Consider the following 23,222-nt stretch of genomic DNA (forward strand, 5'->3'; position numbering starts at 1 on the left):
GGTCAATGGCGGGAACACTTCAATCGTTATGGGACGTAATTATAATGATACCACCTGGATTTTGACATTTAATTTGACCAATGGAACAGCACCACTGGCAGATATATTTTGGGTGTGTGAGAGCGATCTTCAGGTAAAAGCTGTGCTGCCAGCGAAGTGGACAGGAGTCTGCACTCCAGTAATGTTAACAGGACAAATCACAATCATGAGTTTAAATAATAGCCAAAATAACAATACTCACTCACGATCTCGTAGATCGACTGATACTCAAACGCTCTCCTGGGAGGAGGATGCTAGTGTGTACATTACATGGGATCAGGTGCCACAAGGGGTTCCCGGGGACCAATAGGCTATATCAGATGAGTGGATAGAGACAGGTAGAGTGCTGGGCTCCTGGCCAATCTGGGGAGCCATAGCCAATGCTCAGTACACCGCTCGTAACAGCCGTTGGATAAATTATTTGTGGTATAACCAACAAAGATTTGTGAATTGGACTATAGAAGCCTTACAAGGTGTGAGTGAGCAGTTACATGCCACATCCTTAATGACTATGCAAAACAGGTTCATCATCGAGACTATGCTTGCTCAAGACCAAGGGGTCTGTGATGTAGTTGGAGAACATTGTTGTACCGTTATCCCCATGCACACAGGGAAGGATGGCAATTTAACCAAAGCCTTAAAAAACATATGCACCTTACGAGACCAACATGTACAACACTCAAATTGGAACACTAAAATCTCCTCAATTTGGGACTGGTTATCAACATTATCCCCTGGGAAGATTTTACACATGATGGGAATGTTGTTGGGACTTGTTGTTTTGGCCCTTCTCATAATAGCCTGTTGTATTCTTCCCCTAGTGCAACTCCTAATCAAAAGAACGATGGCAAGCGTTGCGGGACAATTTATTGTAATAGATCAAGGTCCCCATCCCAAGACAGACACAGAATTATATGAAGACATGGGTGGCTCTGAAAGAGAAGCTCCTAAGGATTTAAACCAAATCACAGGGCTGAATGAGGGAAATCAATATGAAATAATGATGCCAAACAAAACACTGAACCAAAATGATCAGAAAAGTGGGTCAGCTGAGGAAGAGTATGAGGAGATAGTGTAAGAGCACCTAAAAATCTTGCTGTCACCAAACCCTACTAACATTTAACCACTAAACACAGTAATTTGCTTGCATGGCTTATGTACAATATTAAATACTGAAGGGACAGATACAGCACTAACAGAAAAGGGAAAGCACACTAAAGATGTCCTTTAAAAACCTCTAAGATAGATACAGACCATGGCCGAGCCTTGGAGAACCCCACATCCATACCAACAGAACCCAGAGGACCAGCCAGTGTTCCAGTATCAACAGCAGGTGCCAGGCGTGATGGGACCTCCTCGTCACCCTCCACCACCTTACCCCGTGGGCAGCCGCCAGGTGCCCACTTGCAACCCCGATGAAGGCGTCCAGACGGGCTCCAACCCCTACACGATGACGCCAGCACAGGTCTACACTGCAGTTCTGGGCGACCCTCCGCCCGGCCACATCCTTCATCAACTGTTGTCACCACCAAGAGCCCCCAGTCATATTGACAATCCCCAAGAAGTTTCTGACCCAGGAGCAGGCACCTCCACTTGGGGAGGCCAGGCCCCAATTGATTCCATCCCAGAAAACCCAAACCCACGATATCCCCCGTTAGAGTACATGCAGAGAGTCGCGGGGGCTCAAGGGCCTACCACCTCACAAGCAGGCACTGGAGAGGTTCAAACACCCACCTCCCCACAAATGCCATGTCAGAGTGGATGTCCTCCCTCCCAATACCGTGTGTGTGATGACACCTCATCAACAACGGACGATGATACCGAGTCATTAAGTTACTCACCCACTACTCCTGAGCCCCCTCCAGAGCCAGTCAAACGACAGAGGAACGCACGGGGTAGACCAATAGGCCCCACACCGGTACAACCTTTACAAACCTACACACGCCAGAGATTGGAAGACGAATATGGGATAGTCCCAGAATTCATTGAAGCCAACCTATGGCTATTGCCTGATGGAAAGGCCAAACACAAGCGACATCGTGAGATAGAAGCTGTGCTGCGTACCCAACTTCACTCTGTTGCCCAAGGACCTTACCGCATGTTGGTGCGCAGTCTCCCCTACGTACTGCGTACGAAACTTTGCAGAATTCACCGGGACACCTATGCAATCAGGAAGGGTGAGAATCATACGTTGAGCCGACAGCACCAGCAGCGCACCACCCAAGAGCTGCTGCAATTGCGTGCTCAGCTTAAGGAAGTGACTGAGTTTAAAGATACCCTCCTGACAGAGGTCTCCATGTTGAGAGAGAAGGTGGCGGTCCAGCGCTTCCTAGGTCACACTGACTGACATTGAAATAATGAATTAGCAATGGAGAGCTATGTATGATAATGCCATGATGATCAGACAAAAAGAAGTAATAATGAATGATGATAAATTCCTAAAAGTATTGATGATTATCGATGGAGCGTGGTTCATGTGCAGGGTCTACTGATGTTGCTCAGTCCGTGGGCATTGTGCATGGATCATACATCATTGACAGGTGATTCGTGTGCAAGTTTGATAAACTGTGATTTCTGACTGATCTTTTATAAGAAGACACATGAAGTATGTTATTTACTAATGAAGATACGTGTGACAAAATGATAATTGATGAAATCTGATTTATGTGTCAGACTTATTAATAATCACTGGAAAATGATTCATGTGTGGTAATGGTTAATCTTAATCAATAGTTATGGGACTATAAAGTCCCAAAGGGGGGAATATATATTTTTCTCTCTTTCTGTGATTGAAATGTTATATGGGACTATGGAGCCCCAAAGGGGGGAATGTAGTGTAAAATTTTGTGTTCAAATCAAGTAACAGGGTTAGGATACATAAGTTGATTATGAGACAAAGATCATATAATCATGTCTTATGTACAAGGCACTATAAAACACCTTGATCTGCATCTGAATATGATAAAACATTGTTATACATGTCAAAGTATTCATAACACCAGACTATGTAATCATATTGTATGAAGCACACATTCAAATGTTGTAATACACACACACATTCACATATTGTGCTCTGGTTTCACTTTGTATAAGAGCACTGAGGACTGTATAAAGAAAGTCCCCAAAATTCACATGTTTTTTAAAAATAGAGTGAACGCAAAACCAGACTTAAGGGTAGAAGATTTGGGAAATTCCAGGCTGCATTACACCATTAAAAACGGGCCCAATCAGAATTGGACACAAAGGAAAGTTTACCACCAATAGAATTGGACTTGAGTGGGAAGGATTAGCAAAAGAGGTGGAGACTCATTAGAATCTCCACCAGCATATAAGCCAGGACGCTGAGAGCAGTTTTTCAGTCACACTCCGGAGTTTGACTCGCTAAGTTGTATGTGTTAAAGCCTGTTGACACATTAAACTTGATTGCATCGGACTTTGTCTGTTTCCAGTGTTTCTTTAAGTATTTGCCAGCTGAGCCTAAGGTACCAAATCGACATCTGAAGACAACTGACAAGAGAAAAGAGGTTCAAGGTCGGGAGCCTACAGGCCCACTTCCAGGCACCGATTTTTGACACTTCACTACCTGATAATAGGGAATTACAGTAATCCAGGAAGAAATACTTTGAGGAGCTCCTCAATCCCACCAACACGTAATCCATTGAGGAAACAGAGCCGGGGGTCTCGGAGGCGGGTCGTACAATTTCTGGGGCAATGTTGACACGCCTCTGCAACATTGCGTGGACATCGGGGGTAGTGCCTCTGGAGTGGCAGAACAGGGTGGTAGTCCCCATCTTCAAGAAAGGGGACCAGAGGGTGTGTTCCAACTACAGGGGGATCACACTCCTCAGCCTACCCGGTAAGGTCTACTCCAGGGTGCTGGAGAAGAGGGTCCGGTCGATAGTTGAACCTCGGATTGAATAGGAGCAATGTAGTTTTCGTCCCTGACGCGGAACCGTGGACCAGCTCTTTACCCTAGCCAGGGTGCTGGAGGGGGCGTGGGAGTTCGCCCAACCAGTCCACATGTGTTTTGTGGATTTGGAGAAGGCTTACAACCGTGTCCCCAGGGGGCATCCCGTCGGGGGTGCTCCGGGAGTATGGGGTTGGTGGCCCTTTGCTAAGGGCCATCCAGTCCCTGTACCGAAGGAGCACGAGTCTGGTTCGCGTGGCTGGCAGTAAGTCGGACCTGTTCCAGGTGCGAGTTGGACTCCGCCAAGGCTGCCCTTTGTAACCGGTTCTGTTCATAACTTTCATGGACAGAATTTCTAGGCGCAGCCGAGTGGTGGAGGGTGTCTGGTTCGGTGACAGGAGGATCTCGTCCCTGCTTTTTGCAGATGACGTGGTCCTCCTAGCCCCATCGAACAGTGACCTGCAGCTCTTGCTGGAACGGGTTGCAGCCGAGTCTGAAGTGGCTGGAATGAGAATCAGCACCTCCAAGTCTGAAGCCATGGTCCTCAGCCGGAAAAGGGTGGATTGCCTACTCCAGGTTGGGGGGGAGGTCCTGCCTCAGGTGGAGGAGTTTAAGTATCTCGGGATCTTGTTCACGAGTGAGGGTAGGATAGAGTGGGAGATTGACAGGCGGTTTGGGGCGGCGTCAGCAGTGATGCAGGCGCTTAACCGGTCCGTTGTGGTGAAGAGGGAGCTTAGCCAGAAAGCGAAGCTCTCGATTTACCAGTCGATCTACGTTCCAACCCTCACCTATGGTCACAAGCTCTGGGTAATGACCGAAAGAACGAGATCGGGAGTACAAGCGGCCGAAATGAGTTTCCTCCGCCGGCTGGCCTGGGAACGCCTGGGGGTCCCCTCGGAAGAGCTAACGGAAGTGGCTGGGGAGAGGACTGTGTGGGCTTCTTTGCTGAGGCTGCTGCCCCCGCGACCCGGACCCGGATAAGGACGACGAGTACGAGTATGAGTATGAGTACGAGTACGAGTACAAGTACAAGTACGAGTAATCCAGCTTAGAGGCAACAAAAGTGTAGACCAATTTCTCTGCATCTTTTTAGGACAGGATAGGCCTAATTTTCACAATATTATGCAGATGAAAAAACGCAGTCCATGGGGTTTGTTTTAAATGAGAATTAAAAGACAAATCTTGGTCAAATATTACTCTGAGGTTTCTTACGGTAGTGCTAGAAGCCAGAGCAATGCCATCCAGAGAAACTATATCATCAGACTAAGAATTTCTGAGGAGTTTGGGGCCAAGAACAATAACTTCAGTTTTGTCTGAATTTAACATAAGGAAATTGGAGCTCATCCAGGTTTTTATGTCTTTAAGGCATTTTTGAAGTTTAGTTACTTGATCCGTTTCTTCTGGCTTTATCGATAAATACAATTGTGTATCATCCGCATAGCAAATTTACAGTGAGTGATTTCTAATGATGTTACCTAAGGGAAGCATATATGAAGTGAACAGAATTGGTCCGAGCACAGAACCTTGTGGAACTCCAAAACAAACTTCAGAACAATCAGATAAATAGGATTTAAACCAGCTTAGTGCAGAACTTTTCAGCCAATTAAATGTTCCAGTCTCTATAGCAGAATTTGATGGTCAGTTGTATCAAATGCCGCACTAAGATCTAATAAAACAAGTACAGAGACGAGTCCTTTGTCTGAAGCAATCAGAAGATCATTTATAATTTTAACTAGTGCTGTCTTTGTGCTCTAATGCACTCTAAAACCTGACTGAAATTCCTCAAATGAATTATTATCGTGGAGAAAGTCACACAGCTGGTCTGCGACTACTTTCTCAAGGATCTTTGAAAGAAAGAGAAGATTAGAAATCGGTCTATAGTTGACTAACACCTCTGGATCCACAGTGGGCTTTTTTAGAAGAGGTTTAATTACAGCTAACTTAAAAGACCGTGGAACATAGCCTGTTAATAAAGATATATTGATCATGTCTAATATGTGAGTGTTAACTAAAGGTAAGACTTCTTTAAGTAGTCTAGTTGGGATGGGGTCTAAGAGACACGTTGGTGCATTAGATGAAGAAATCACTGCGGTCAACTGCTGAAGAGAAATCGGGGAGAAGCTATCTAGATATACATTACGTCTAACAGCTGTGTTTGAGGGCAGATTGGTTCCATTTGAGGAATTCTGAATTTTGCCTCTAATAGTTAGAATTTTGTAATTGAAAAAGCTCATAAAATCATCACTGCTAAGGGCTAAAGGAATACAAGGCTCAATAGAGCTGTGACTCTCAGTCAGCCTGGCTACAGTGCTGAAAAGAAACCTGGGATTGTTCTTATTTTCTTGTATTAATGCTGAGTAATAGTTTGCTCTGGCATTGCAGAGGGCCCTCTTATACGTTTTGAGATTGTCTTCCCAGAGTAAACGAGATTCTTCCAGTTTTGTTAATCGCCAATTCCTTTCAAAGTTTTGCGATATTTGTTTTAATTTTCGGGTTTGAGAGTTATACCAATGAGCGAACTTTCTTTGCTTTGTTAACTTCTTTTTAAGAGGTGCTACAGAATCGAGTGTTGTTTGCAGACAGCCTGCAGCGCTATCGACAAGATGATCAATTCGGGAGAGTTAAAAGTCCGTACGGGAAACCTCTGTTACAGAAGGACATGGTATTAAATTTAACGCTGATGGAATCGTTTCCTTAAATTTTGCGACAGCACTATCTGATAAACACCTAGTATAGTAACTGTTGCTGAGTGGCGTTTAATCGAGTAGAAAGAAATCAAAAGTTATTGAATAACGATCTGATAGAGAGGGATTCTGTGGAAAGACTATTAGAATATCAACTTCAATTCCATACGACAGAACTAGATCAAGGGTATGGTTAAAACAGTGAGTGGGTTCATGTACACCCTGACTGAAGCCAGTGGAGTCTAATAATGAGATAAACACAGTAGTGAGGGAGTTATTATCAGCGTCACGCTACTGTCCCATTTCCAGCCTCACCACCCCCGGAATTAAATGTGTTTTTCCCCCACTTGCTCTCTGCTGGTACATACCAACTCCCATAGCAGCTGTTCCTCTTTGTGCCTATGTCATCTTGACACCTCTCCTCACCACTAATGCATAAAGAGAACTCTGTCGCTGTTGCTGTGTCTTGTGTGTGACAAAGACCAGATAGAGTTGCTGTTGAGGTCGAGAAATATCCCAAGCTACTCACAATCCTGTCATTTTAAAGACAATCGCCAAAAGGATACTTCCAAGTGAGTCATAGCTCTGGAGATTGGCTTTTCAGGTGAGAAAATGTGGTTGTCTGTTGATGAGCTGCAGCGTGACCTATCCGGTGAGTTTCCCCATGGCTAATTAATAAAGTTTTTTTTTTTTTTTTATCTAATCTAATCTAATCTAATCTAATCTAACAATACCACCCACCAAATGAAATCCCGTAAGCACCAGCTCGAAAGACTACAAAAAAAAATGTTTTAACAGTACGTTCTCAAGCCTATACAGACTACCTTTAGCAATACAAAGCCGCTCTCATCAAAGCCCAGTCCACCTACTACTCACAGCTCATACACTCTGGCTCAACCAAACGCAAGACATTCTTTTCCCACCATAAACAAACACCACCATATCCTTCACAGTTGTCAGGTGTAACTCTTTCCTCTAATTTTTCCAGACAAATCTACAGCAACCTGACCAAAATCAGCCTCTGACACCATCAACCATACAATTCTCCTCTCCTGCCTTGAATTCTCCCTCAGCAGGAACACACACACACACACACACACACACACACTGCATCTAAAATGGTAATCTGTACGTGAGTGAATTTCCTCTTAGGGACCAAAAAGACTTGACACAGCAGTCTGTCCAAAAATACTGTTGCAGAGACCGCGGTGCTGTCAGTCCATTCACCCAGCACGACTCCAGTTTGGTGGTGATCATGAACTTTGGTATAACATAAAGCCCAGTTCAAACCACAGATTCCAGATGAGACAAGTTGAATCAGGCAGCTACTTTCAAAGCACCTTTTGCAACGTTGTAAAAACTTGCCGGTTCACACCAATGCAACTAAATGAGATGGTGTGCAATGCAACAACTCTCTCTACTTCAGTTCTGATTTCCAGCTTTTCAGGCTTTTTTTGTGGCTGAATTTATTTTGTAGCTTCTTAAAATATTGTTGAGAAATCACATATTAAAAGCACTTTAAGTGTAAAATTGTTTATTTAAATATATTGTTATTTCATGAAAAACAAGGGTTTAAATTATTTATTATATTGATGCACAAACTCCTCTTTGTTATGAAATAAAAAAGTATTACTTAGCTCTTTAGAGCCCTTTTTGGAGATCTATTTTTACATCATAAAGGGCTTTGGAAATCAAAATTTCATGTCACATTAGTGGCCCATATGCACTAACATGTATGTGCGACTGGACCAGCTACCAAAGCAAACCACAGAGAAGCTCAAATTACAACACAAACAGGAGTATGACTTCATACTCTGCTCAGGACACCATTACTCTTTACATACCAAAAAGTTGTTTAGTGCCATATCAAACCTCTGGATATTGTATTGAAAATATTAGAGATGATAAAAAAAAGGACTGGGAAATGTTGAATGTTTTCTTACTTGCCAAATCTGTTAGAGAAAAAACACTGAATGATGTTTGGGGGGTTGTAGTGATGTCATCACAGTGTAGTCTCATTAATTGTCTTGAAAAAAAGTAAGTGTAAGAGATTGTCAGACATTTTACAGCTTAAATTACCTTGCAGTGTTAAAATATGGGTAAGGACCTTAAACAATTAGAATCACATTTAAAGAAAACACATTGAAATGATATTAAATAATTGTGCAAGTTTTATTTTCTGAGCTTTAAATATTGATCACTGTTTCACTTTATATATTTACTAAGTATAATTAATTTAAAACATTTTAATATTATAATATATATCATAATATTAATGTATTATTGATGTTATCCCATATGACATTTTTGTGGCGTCCTCATGGACCCTGCCAGTGAGCTGTCACAGGCTGGGCCTGTGTGTGTGTGTTTGGTTTTTATGCCTCTGTGCCGGTGATAGCTGAAGCCAAAGGCAATATGTTTTCAGGTTGTCCATCCCATTCTCAGGAACACTTTCAGGGAGTGTCCTCAAATTTGGCACAAATGTCCACTTGGACTCAACAATGAACTGATTAGATTTTGGTGGTTAAAGGTCAAGGTCACTGTGACCTCACAATTTTTTTGGCCACAACTCAAGAATCCTAACACTAATTATTATAAAACTTCACACAAATATCTAATAGGATGTAATTGTGAAGTGATGACCTTTTATATCCGAAAGGTCAAAGATCAACTTCACTGTGACATCATAATATTCTGCATAAAACACTTTTCTGGCAATGACTCAGGCCATCACTCAATGTCATAATTCAGGAACACAAGGAGAAACATTTGGTCAGATACTGAATTGGTGACTCTGATCTTGAGTGCCCACCTAGAAAATGTGCTGATTGTATAAATCCTCTGTAAATCATCCATATTTTCACAGACATGGATGTAAACTGTAAAAGAAACCTGGCTGGTGCATGGAGGCATACTACCGCAGGGTGATGATTTTAGTTTTCATTACTCTCTGATCTCTCTGATCATCTGCAATCAGCATACCAGTCTGCCAAAAGGCCTTTCTCACAGCAGACATTTTCTGTGCATGCCAATACCCATGCTACCATACTATATAGTATGCCAGAAAGAGAGGTAGTATGTCTGAATACATAGTATGTGAAATGCAGTAAGCCAAAACTCCCAGGATGTTTTCTATGGTATCAAAATTATCTCCCCACCCAGTAGTTATATGGGAACTATGGGAATTATCCCCATCTGGGGTAATCGACATGGAAAATTAATAATCTTTAAAACACACCACTTTACGTGGCCGGTATAGCTGGTTTTCTGGTTCGCACATGTGGAGGCATCCCATTTCTTCATTACAACAAAAACATCTCCCTCTAGTAGAAGTGTCCCGCTGACTGGTGTCAAAGAAAATAATCCATACTGTGGCAACACTCACATCTGTTGGCTCAGGGAAATTAATTAATGACAGTTAGCAGCACTATTGCTATAGCTAAGGAGTGCACTTTCTGGTCCTAATACATTGACATCACTCTCAAAAAACAAAAAAGAAAAAAAAAGAGAGAGAAAGACAGAGAGGATGGCATCATTTGGCAGACGTCCACCAGTCCCTTCTCAGGGCCCGCAGCCAGCTAAGCGCTTTAGGTTTGTGGATCTGGTAGTGGGGGAAAAACCTTTGAGTTCTGTGTCCTCCCTTCCAGCATCTCGCTGGCACCCCACACCTTCACCCGGTGCATGGATGCTTGGGGCAGGGTCTCAGCATACTGAATTATTTGGACAACTGGCTAATATGTGCACAGACAGAGGAGCAGTGCCGCCATAATGTGTTTGTGCTGTTGGATCACATTCACAAGAAAAAGTGAAGTCTCCAGCCTGCACAGGCCACCCAGTTTCTCGGCATGTGGCTGGATGCCAGAGCTGGGTAGGTGATGCAGTCACAGGAGAGGCAGGTTTCAATCAGGATCAGCCTCTCTCATTTTTGGCTGGGTGCCAGGGCCACGTTGCAGCTGTGTCTCCGCCTCTTGGGTCTTATGGCAGCCTTAGTACAAGTGTTGCCATTGGCTCTTTACACATGCATCCAGTCCAGAGGCATCTCTTCAGCCTGGGGCTCTGTCAGCAGAGACAGCTGCAGCAGAGCATGTGAGCGGAGCGGAGTGGGGAGCGGGAGGATTTTGTGTTGAGCGAGGAGCGGCTATTTGTTTTTAAAAGGTGGAGCGGAGCCTTATCTCTCGCTCCAATTTCGCTCCGGTCGCTCATGCCCCACCCAGAATGCATCTTTGCACCTGCACAGACCCACACTATTTTCTTTCACAACTATGGAGTTTACTGTGTACTTCAGAAAAGAAACTGAGAAGAGAAGCAACAGTACCTTGGAGAACAGTCCCTAACTGCGGGGAGAGGCGAGAGGGCTTCGGAGGTCGGCCGCTTAACCTGGTCCGTCTCCTCTACACTTTGACTTATTTCCACCCTGCCAGCGGTACCGTGTAGAACGGTCCCTAACTGCGGGGAGAGGACTTCCCCGGAGAATCTACCAAGCTCATGTTTTATTGGTGCCATCCCCGGAGAATCTACCAAGCTCATGTTTTATTGGTGCCATAGCATTGTTCCGACCTCTCATTGTTTCGACCTGTCATTAGTCCGACGTCCCATTGTTCCAATATGTGATTATTACTGTATTTGTGTACCATAGAGGATCAGCAACGCAACAAAAGTAGGCTACTGGTCGAGATACAAGTGTCATACAGAGAAGAGAGTGAAACACCATAACCACCTGTTATTAACTCTGGGGTCCGGGTTGTGTGGGGAGCTGTCTGCGGTGCTGAACGGCTCCCCGCGAGCGTATTTCTGCCTTGATGGTGCGCCGCGACCGGCTCTGGGTCAGCTGGGAAAGGCCTGATGTGAATCAGGCTCACGGCTTATGTGTTTGCCACTTTCTTTTTCATTTTAACCCACACCATGATCTTTTCCTAACCCTAACCAAGTGGTTTTTGTGCCTAAACCTAACCAGACCTTAATCACAGGGCATCATGATGATTTCGGAACAACGGGACTTCGGAACAATGGGTTTAATATGGTCGGAACAATGGGATGTCGGACCAATGGGCTGTTGGAAAAATGGGCAGACCCCGTTTTATTTGTGAATAGAAGATTACAGGTTAGGGTAGTACAACACAGTTTTTTTGAGCAGAGTGGTGAGCGAGTGGAGCAGGATAAAATTTATGATGGAGCGGAGCGGAGTGGAGCGAAGAATGCGCAGAACCAAGCGGAGCGGACGAGCGACGCAAAGTGACAGGTCTGTGAGCGAGGAACGGAAATTTTCACCCGCTCCGCTCACATGCTCTGAGCTGCAGGCAACAGTGCTTGTCACTGATGCAGCTTTGTGCGAACCTCAAGTGGTGGCAGGACCCAGCCAACATCTCAAGGGGGAGTATGCTTGATAGAGTACTGCATCACCAGGTTAGCTGATGCAGTACTGGATGCGTCCTTGGAGGGGTGGGGTGCACTCCACAAGGGCAGTGGCACCAGTGGGGTGTGGAGTGCCGGCTGGGAGGGCAAGCATATCAATGCTCTAGAACTGAGAGCCATTCACCTGGCCCTCCAGCATTTTCTCCCGAGTCTGCAAGGCTGTCACGTGCTCGTAAGAACCAACAGCACAGTGGCAGCAGCATATGTCAATAGGCAAGGGAGCCTGGGCTCCCCAAACCTCTGCAGAATAGCACACAGGCTGTAGACCTAGGCTTAGACACGGTTCCTGTCCATCAGAGCCATGCACACGGATTGGTGAACCGGGGGCGGACCTATTCTCCAGGGGAGGCCCAAGTCCAGGGGACTGGAGGCTGCACCTGGAAGTGGTCAGGGAGATCTGGCACCGCTTCAGCAGAGCAGTGGCCAACCTTTTCGCAACCAGGGACAATGCCCATTGCCCACTGTTCTTTTCCATGGGGTGGGACTCTCCCCCGGGCATTGATGCCATGGCACACCAGTGGCCTCAAGGTTTGCTGTATGCATTTCCCTTGTTCACTCTCCTCCCGTATCTGCTGCAGAGAGTTCGGAAGGAGGAAGTGCAGCTGATCCTGGTGGCCCTGAACTGGCCCCACATGACATGGCTCTCTGAGGTTGTGCCCCTGCTGGCTGGGAGGCGATTAGAGTTCCCTGTCTGGCAGACCTTCTGAGTCAGGTGTAGAGGGCCCTGCTCCATCCTTTTCCACAGGGGCTCAAACTTTGGGAAGGCTAGGTTTGGAACTTGCGCAGTCAGTGGTTCAGACCATGCAGAGTGCTCGGGCATCGTCTACAAGGGCTGCGTACTCTTACAGCTGGGAGCTCTTTGCATCGTGGTGCACAACTAACCGGATCGATGCACTGACATGTGCAGCCCCAGAGGTGCTCCGGTACCTGCAGGGCTGCTTGAGGCGGGAAAATTACCTTCAACCCTTACAAACATGGTGGCAGCTATCAAGGCTGCTTGTACGGGGGATTTTAGGCTTGCAGATGGTGACTGACTGGTGACGGCTTGCACTGAGCACCAGGAGGCCAGCCATTCCACCGCGGGACCTGGGTGAGGTGTTGGCTGCCCTTCAGGAGGAACCTTTTGAGCCTCTGGAGTCAGTCAGCATTAAGTGGTTGTGTCTTAAAGTGGTTTTTCTCTTGGCAGTGACATCAGCCCAAAGAGTGGGGGAACTGCATGCTCTGTCAGTGGATAAGAGCTGTTATTTCCTGCCGGATGATGCTGGTGCCATGTTGCGTCCAAACCCTGCATTCCTGCCCAAAGTACTCACAGACTTTCATGAATCAGTTGATAGAGTTGCAACCCTACAACCCCAAGGAAGATAGTGGGGGTAAAAAAGACTCAAATCACTGTCTTGTTAGAGCCCTGAAGGTCTATGTCTGGCGCACCGCATTTAGAAAGACAGACCAACTTTTTGTCTGCTTTAAGACCCAGTGCCAGGGCCAGCCGGTGTTGAAGGTTAGGCTGTCTGATTGGGTCGCCGAGACAATTCAGCAGCGTTACAGAGGGGTGGGCATGCCAGTACTGGTGGGTGCATGGGCACACTCAACATGAGATGTAGCTAACTCATGGGCCTTGTGGCATGGTGCCACCCTCTCTGAGTTCTGTGCACCTGCTACATGGTCATGTCCATCCACATTTTACAGATTTTACTGGCTGAAGGTGGTTGCTGGCACCTCCTTTGGGGAGCATGTGCTGAGTGCCACCACACAGTAGGCCATGTAATTCCATGCCCCTGAGCTGGGAGGGGCGCCTTACCCAGCCAGGGTGTATTATTGTCAGTGGCCTGGCAGCAGGCAACTGAGTGGTCTTCCTGCACGCAAACCCTGCACCTGGCGGTTGGTCATGCTTATGGTTCAGGGGCCATCGGTACAGTGGCACACAGCGTCTGGGGGGGTGAGACAGGCGAGCGGCTGAAGAAGGGGGCGGAGTTAAGATTGTCCCTCGCTGCGGGGAGAGAGGTCCCTCTCCTCCGCTCCACACTTCGACTTATTTTCATTGTGCCGATGGTGGCTTGGAAAACTGCCCCTAGCTGTGTCACATGGGCAGAAGGGAAGGCGGCCGGTTCTATTTCTCCCTCTCTGGGAGCCTGGGCTCAGAGCAGCAGCCCACCGCATCCATCCACCCCTCCCTCCCTCGCAGCCCGGCCGCACATACACCCCCCCGAGGCTCGGCTCTCTCTACGGACAGAATGGTTTTATAGTAAGGGGAGGAGTAAAGGGAGGAGGGCAGGCTTTAGTGTGGACGGTTAGTGACGTCATTCGCCTCGAAAAAGAATCATTCGCCTCCAATGTAATGTAATGTAAATTAAAGTGTAGTAACCAGATTTCAAGCTGTAGAGGGCACTCCATACCACATTTTTAAAATAAAATGTAGATTTTCAACAGTTTGCACTAAACTGTCAAGATTTTGAGCAGGATCAGTCAGTAACACTACTATACAACCAGAAACAATGATTATCAGCTGAAAAAATGGTTTTAGGGTTTAGTTACTCTTTAAAGAGTTAGTTATTATATAACTACTGGGTGGGGAGATAATGTCCTCACTCAGAGAACCAAGGTTACAAAGTAACCGAACATTCCACTGCATCCGGTCGTCTTTTGCAGTATGCAAGCCAGCATGCTTTTCTGGCTATTCTGACCCACAATCTACTGAAGAGTCACATCAACTGAGCCACAGACAGATGAAAAGCTTGAGAATACGTTGACAGCTGACTGACAGCTGACTGACAGCTGACAGTGTAATTGTAATTTCAATTTCTTTGTGTTTTCAACTACTTGAGATGCCCCACCTCCCGCTTTCTCACCAAGATACCAGGTCCTTTTGTGTTTTAAATTGTGATGTCTAGACCTCTTAACCTCCCATCTGGATACAAAATCCTGCAGGATACCCCAGGTGTGAAACACACCCTAGGGGGTCGATGCCAATACCTGCAGCAGACAAAAGAGTGTGAAAACACTCTGGGTAGGGGTGCCGGTCCCTGCAGCAGACAAAGGGTGTGAAACACACCTTAAGAGGCGTTCCTCAGGTATAAATGTTTAGGCCTTCCCATGCTCGGGGTCTTTCTTCATTCTGACCGCTCATGTGTTGATTGACCTTTTCTTTGCAAAGAAAATAAAAATCTTGTCGGTCGGCAGAAGTCTCTATTTCATTCTTCCCCAGCAGCAGAGAACTTCCACAACAACAGAAGCTGCAATGACTGATGACAGCATTGAAGTGACTAGTGACCAGTCGAATAGTCATATTAGCAATATTAATTAATTGAACATAATAATCATAAATGTTACCAACAACAAAAGGGAAAAAGTATTACATTACACTGACAGAGAACTGCAGATGTAATTTCACTGTCATGAATATAATATGTTAGAATCTACAATAGTTGCAGTTATGCATGTATTGCAAAATAATAACATCAGACGTGGACTTCTGTCCCTGGTGAGCTCAGTGAACAGTTCTATCTCCAAGGTAGGGGATATATCAACAAGAGGGTCAACATTTAGGGCGCAGTGTTATGAAGAAGTAGTATGTCCCGATTGTGTGCATACTGCATGCAACAGCATGTACTTTGCAAGGGCAGCTGCTGTACATACTAAAAGTAAAAAGAAAAAGTATGTGATTCAGAACGCACCCTGTGACTTGTCATAGTGGGAAAAGCACAGGTGTCACTAATAACAATAATGATGGCTCTGTTCTATTCAAATGTTCTAGTAAGAGTGACAGTGTGCCAGCATGCATGATGCCAGGACCCTGCAATCACAGCAGCCAACATTATATACACCTGTGATTGTTCTACTGTGACAATCAGAACGTCTTCTGTTTAAAAGGCCCATCAAGCCATCTCTTCTCCACAACATGTACTCTGCACTAACTTCTAGTCCCCGCCAGATTGTTGTGCTATACACGGTTTGGAATGTCCCAGGCACCCAGCTTCTAAGCACTTTTGCTTGCCAATCTGCCAGTAACAGTAGACTATGTTGTTTGTTTGCTTGCCTGCTCAAGGCTCACACCTGTTCTTCTCTCTCCAGCAAAGCCAGTATGCCAGTCAGCTCTAATTCCCAGACAGCGTCCCTGCCAAGCCTTCCTTTTCTAGATAACAACCTCTACCCCCTCTGCCAAGACCCCTGCTCACCTCTCCCCACCACTGAATTCCCTTTAAAATTCAAAGACTTGTGTTTCACTCACCAAACTGTCCTGTATCAGCAGTTGGGTTCAGCCTCAATAATGTGACACCTGCACTGCTTTTTTGGTAAATAGGCCGACAGTCTAGTGTGTCACTTTCAAACAGGAGAAGTGCCAGGCATGAGAAATAGGAGACTTGATATATATATATATATATATATATATATATACATAACTGATTTGTTTAAGGTGTGATTGACTTCCGTTTAGAGTGTTTCAAGGGTGTGCACATGCTCCACAACATTTTGTCCTGTGCTGTAAATAATAATACAGTTAGCAATGTAGCAAATGTGATGGGTCGGGTCCGGGCATTTTTATGCAATTCTGAGCAACAAGCAGAAGAATTGGAAGACATTTATGAATTTAGCAACACAATCTGCCATTTGCATCAGCTGAGGCTTGAACTCACAACCTCTGAGACTAAGAATCAATTTCTATCTCACTGAGCTAATTAGTCAGTGACAATTCATGTGTAGCTTCACAAATTGACTTAGCCAGACATGCAGGTTTAGCAGCCATCCATGCATGGAAAAGCAGATTTGAAACCACTGTAAAAAATTCAGTTATTAAGACAAAAATCTGAAAAATACACATATTGCATCTAGACAGCATGGAGATGTTGGTAATTTGTTTGTAACAATGATTGATTTGTTCCATAAGTGAAAAACTGATGTTTAAAATTGCCATTTTTACATTGACTCCAATTGTTCACATTAGAGCAAAATTCAAAATGCTGTCAAAAATTCAGTTTTTGAGATAAAATTCGGAAATTTGCCACACATCATCTACCATGACTCTAGAATTTTGTCATTTTTTTCATGAACATTGAAGATTTATTTAGCAAGAATTTGCATGTATATGTTTACAGTACCGTTTACAGTCAAACATTTTGATGCACTGTTGGCTCAATTTTTGATAAATCAAAAATCTGAGAAACATAGTTTTTGTAGGACAGTCTGAAGATGCTCTGTAGCAAGTTTGGTGTCAATTGAGCAAAAATTGTGGGAGGAGATAGGTTTAAGAAGTTTTACAGTTTTTGAAAAAAAAATAAATGTACAAAAGTTTCTTCAGTATTGGGGCTACAGTTAGATGAAAGTTGTGAAGTTGTAGCATGCATGGTTGATTTGTTATGAATTTTCAAAATTTTGAACTTTAGACGCTTGCTGTAGCGCCACCATCAGGACTATTGGCTTGAGTTTACAGCTGAGGATATCTGGCATGAGACTGGACCTTTGTGCAAAGTTTGGTGAGTTTTCACCCATGGGAAGTATGATTTCCTCCGAAGAAGAAAGAAGAAAGAAGAAGAATACCTAGGATTACAATGGTGTCCTGGCAGCTTAGCTGCCTGGACCCTAACTAGGAGGTAAATGAAAATGAAAAATGAAAATGGTAGGAAAAATATTCGCCTTCATTTTTGTGTTTGCAATGTGTGAGTCTATAATGCATTATGGGTAGTATATTGTCAGTCTGTACGGGTGACATTAAAAGGATAGTTGGGGGGTACAGTAGATGTCAGTAAGCACACCCCGAGTTTGGAGAAACAGGCTGGAATCCAACATGGAAGCTAGGCAATCTACTGCTGTGGAGGGGTCAGCAACAAAATGTATTTTAGGCACCAAAAAAGTCCCACCTTAAAAAATGTATTGGTTTAAGTATCCACTATGTTGAGACTATTTTCACTGCTTCACTTTAGACAGTGATTTTAAACGGGAACAAAAAGTCATTGTAGCGCTCTCTTCAAAACCAGACTCCATTGAGAAAAACAGTGATTTAAGATTCCTAAATAAAGGAGCTGCTGTTATTCTGCTGCCTCAATTCGTTAATTTGTTAGTGTTATTGTGTGACTTTGGCATTTTAAAGGGTTAATTTGGATTCACCAAAGGCAGTAGTAGACCAGCAAATCCCATGTTCAGCAAGCTACAATGGTTGTTGTTGTCAATAGTCAAATACCCCATAAAACTGCACTTCAAAAAATCCAAACTACCCCTTTAAGAGTCTGAGCATTCTTGCTTTACAGACTATTCACAAGTTAATACCTGTTAATCACAGTAAAATACTTCCTTTGCAGTCCACAGCAGTTCTCACATGCAACTATTTAAAGAGGATAGTACAAAGTGCTGCGGTGCCTAGCAGTCAAACAGACAGGAGGGATTAAGTGCTGTTGACAGTTGAGAATAGATGGACAGATTTAGTACTGCAGCTGACTGACTGACTTTACTGCTATAAAAGTGTGCACAGCAGCCAACCGGCATATCTAACAGTTGCCATATCATAGATATAATTGGATAAATCACTGTGATAGACATGTCTAACTGGCTCTCACACTTAGGGGAAATAGCATGTCTCCTGCCTCGTTGCTCTTACTGAATCACAGAAATTCACAGCTGCCTATTCTGTCAAATTATCCAAGGCAGTAGCTGGCTTTGAAATCTGGAATCCTAGAGTCTTCTAATTGTGTAACAACAATTAACAGCTGGCCTCTGCATGAAAATGATACAGAAACTCACCCTGAGGGCTATAAATTTGTAATGTCAGAGCATCCAATTCCCTCACACCAATGGGGAGTTTCATGTTCACTAGTGTCTGATCAGGGACTGGTATGCCTGGCATTGAGCCAGGCAGAGAAGCCGGTACTCCTAGTGCTCTCGATATGCTCCACTGGGTATTCTGGAGGATGCTGGCTATTTGAGCCAAATGCCATCAGTTCTGACAAAGACAGATGGGAAGAGGATATATGATCCAAGAGGAGAAGGATGGTGGCTTACATAAGAGCTGGAGTCTATGCATGAGTTCAGGAGAAATGATAGTGTGGTGAGACCAAGAATATGTTGATGTGATGATGTTTCCCTGTAAACTTTATTACTGCCATTCAGTTTGTGCATGGAGATTGTGCACATTTCACAAATCTTTTAATGAACCACACAGCAGCCCAGAGTTTCAACACCTAATTTTTATCATGCTTAAAGTCTGCAGCCCTGTAATGGCCTCGATGATACAATGTATGATCAAAACACGATATGACGTTTTACCAGTAGAAGAGCAAAATTGAATTACTGCTTTGCAGTTGTATGCTTCCATGAACCCATCAAGTTGCACCTACAGTTTACATCCATGTCCGTGAAAACATGAATGCTTCACACACAACACAGAAGATCTATACAAGCAGCACAGTTTCAAGGTGGGCACCCAAGATGAGAATCACCAATTCAGTATCTGACTAAATGTCTCCCCTTCTGCTCCTGAGATGTGACGTTGAGTAATGGCTAGAAAAGTGTTTTTGCAAAGGATTATGATGTCACAGTGACGCTGACCTTTTACCATTTGCATGTAAAATGAATACATATATACATATATATATATATATATATATATATATATATATTTATATATATATATATATATATATGTATGTAAAATAAACTGTTAAACATAGTGTTTAAATAGTATCATCAATATTCTCTTTTTTAAAAAAGACAAGGAGGGAGTTCTGTCTGCAAGATTTTGATGTTCATTCCACAGTGTGATCCCTTTAAATTTAATAGTGAATTGCCCTCTGCTGCTATGGCAGTGGGGGAGATGCAGGTGTCCTGCTTGTCTTGTTGTGTGTCAGTGTATACTAGAATTCACGCGAAAATATTGCTGAAAGTGATTGGGTAATTCATGACTTTGGTGAATTGCCTTATGGATAAAAATGCAGATTTGCATGATAATAATATCAAATATGGTTATGATCCTCAGTTTAGAAAATAAAGGAGAGGATGAAGCCCTAGTATTTGAGTTTGTAGCCGCTTTAACAAAATGTTTTTTATTATTTGAATTTATATGTTGAAAAAAAACCAGCCATCATTATCTTTAAAAAAAACAAAAAAAACAGGGTAGTATTGATATTGTAAGATAATTTGTAAAAGACCTTGGATCGTCTGATTTGTAAATGGGGATGATTTTTGCAATTTGAGATCATTAGGTACATCTCCTGTTTCTAAGGACAGAGAAAAAATAAACATTAACCGATCTGCAATTGACGATTTAACTTCTTTCACAAGAGAAGTTCTGACTTTATCGTGTCCTGTAGCAGTTGATTTTAGTTTACTGATAATACTTATAACTTCATTTACATTAGGCCGATCAAATGTCTTAAATGAAGGAAAGCAACCATCAATATAGTCAAGGGGACTTCCACCTGAAGTTTTGATTTTTTTTGACAGGGAGGCACCTACCTTTACAAAGAAATCGTTGAATTTACATGCGATTTCATATGGATCAAGGTGATGAAGGTTTTCCCTCTTTAAGAGAAGTATGATGGAACTTTTACTGCAGATGTCTTTTTATGCAATAATTGATTTATCACTGCCCAATATTATCAGAGGACTCCTTGAATTTATCAGCAAAATAGCTTTTCTTTTTTTCTTTTTTTGCTGATTTAAGGAGATGAGTAAATTTGTTTTTATATGTTTATAATTTGATTGGTTCAATGGTGTAGGGTTTGTTAAGAATTTTTCCTAAAGTCTATTTTTTCCTTTGAAAACTTCTGTAGCCCAGGGGTGAACCATGGCTTAGAAGAGTCCTGTTTAATGGACTGTGTTTTAGCAGTGACTAAGGGAAAACATTTATTGAAAATAGAATTTAGTTATTTGATCTAGAGTATTTGTACCCAGTGGATGATAGACACATCCTATTAGACATTTGTGTGAGGGTTTTGTCATAATTAGCGGATTAATTCCTCAATAATGGCCAAAAACATGTTATGTAAGGTCACAGCGGCTGTGACCTATCTGAAGAAGACCAGGAGGGAATTTCTTAAAACTTGGCACAAACATCTACTTGGACTCAAGGATGAACTGATTAAAATTTGATGGTCAGAGTTTGAAGATCACTGTGACCCTGCATCAGTCTCCGTCTCATTTTGTGAGTTTCGTGATGTCTCAAGAAGGCCTTGAGGGAATTTCCTCAAATTTGACACAAAATTCCACTTGGACTGAAGAATCAGAATCAGAATCAGAATCAGAAATACTTTATTGATCCCCGAGGGGAAATTATTTATGTTACAGGTGCTCCTTGCAAGAGAGGAAAGCTGATTAAAATTTGATGGTCAAAGGTGGAGTAATAATTAAGCCAAACAACTTCCCTGCAACCTGTCCAATACATTTTAATATTTCTTACCTAACAGAAAAAAAAAGATGTTTGCACCAGAGGAGATGTCAGCCTGCACCAAAGCATCCATTGGCTATCACTAATATCCACAGCAAATAAGGAAGTTCAACAAATAGATTTGTTAGGGTGAAAGGCTGGCTCTACAGGGTTCTGGAGGAAAGCTAAAGAGTCTGCATCATTAGGACTCTTCCTCTGGGGACAATTAAGTCCCTCTAAGGTATGTTGCTATAAAGTGTTGGACACCCAACCAACCAAGTAGACAAAAACTACTTCTGGTCTTATTTCTTAGTGGTGCTATTTTAAGGGGGAAACATATTCTTTGTATTGTGAAGTTTTATGAGAATGACAAACTTAAGGTCACACAGATACATGATAAACGTTGTCTATTGGTCATCTACTCAGCCACAACAGCAGTCTGTGTCATGTATACTCTGTGAACTGCCTGCAACAAGCACAAAAAATATATCAAGATAAAAATTTATCATAACTAAACTGTACTTACCATACAAGCAAACATTTGTATCTGAAACCATTACTGATCGTTTGAAATTAATAAAAGGTGAAGAAAGTAAAGACATCATAACTTTGAATTTTTATTTTAGTTTTTTGTTCTTTCCTAGCCAACCAAATGCTAATCCTAACTCCACAAACTGTAAAAGTCTAAATAAACTGCTCATTGAATCAACAAGTCACTCAATGTCAGTGACCCATCTTTGTGGTCTGGTCCTGGGTTCTGAGAGAAGGATATTATTTCATGCAAGCTAAGGTTAGGAGGCTAGCTGGGAGGTGATGAGTGAGGGATCTTTTTGCATTGTACTGTAATTAATGCTGCTTAATCATACCCCCGAACATCAGGGTAACCTCAGAAATGCCTCCTCACCAAACTTCAGTTTGTCCTCTTTTAGTTTTCAGGAAGTTATTAATGCTCTTCTTACAATTGATAATACAAAATCAACCGCTGCAGATAGTTTAGATGCTTTCTTTATGAAACTCTCAGCACCACTTATTGCAGAATATATGTATAACTCATATATTGAACCTGACCATCTCCACTGGAATAATCACCACAGCCTGGAAAACAGCCTATGTCCTTCCCTTTCATAAAGGAGGTGGTAAAACCGACATAAATAACTATCTCCCTATTTTCAAATTATGGTATCTGGCTAAAATTTTGGAGTCCCTGGTAAATAAGCAACTTAGATCATATCTCTCTTTGTTTTCTGTACTCACTCCTTATCAGTCTGGTTTTAGGACTATGCACAGTACCACATCTGCAACCTCCCTGGTTCTAAATGACATTACACTAGCCTTGGATAGCAAAATGTCTTGTGCTGCTCTGTTAATAGACTCAGACTCGACACAGTTGACAATTTGTTACTTTTAAAGAAACTGCCCTGTATTGGTTTTGATTCTGTCAGCTGCCTGTGGTTTGAAAACTACCTCTCCAATAGACTGCAATGCATAAAGATGGGTGATGTTCATTCAAAATTTTAAAAATTACTAAAGGTGTCCCACAGGGCTCAGTGTTAGGGCCAACATTGTTTTCAATTTACATAAATGATATGATTTTCATTACAGGTGATCCTTACAGCACCCATTACTGCCACCTTTACCGAAAGGTTGGCTGGCCAGATTTGGCTGTGAGGCGGGAACCGCACTGATATTTGTTCATTTATAAAGCTTTGATACAGATGCACCCTATATTTCACTCTTAACTCTGTCCTCACATAATCATGGTACTTGTTCAATATAGGCTGTTGCTTCACACTCCTTTAATCAGAACTGAACTAGGAAGAATGCCATTTTC

General features: G+C 43.1%; 1 protein-coding gene across 1 annotated transcript in view; it reads right to left on the bottom strand.

The window, feature by feature from the left end:
* LOC126408049 (cytosolic carboxypeptidase 4) overlaps positions 1-23,222 on the bottom strand; it is a 663,851-nt gene that overhangs the window by 537,654 nt on the left and 102,975 nt on the right. The gene's annotated exons all lie outside the window — the stretch shown is intronic.

This window comes from Epinephelus moara, chromosome 20 (genome assembly GCF_006386435.1).
Source record: "Epinephelus moara isolate mb chromosome 20, YSFRI_EMoa_1.0, whole genome shotgun sequence".
NCBI lineage: Eukaryota > Metazoa > Chordata > Actinopteri > Perciformes > Serranidae > Epinephelus > Epinephelus moara.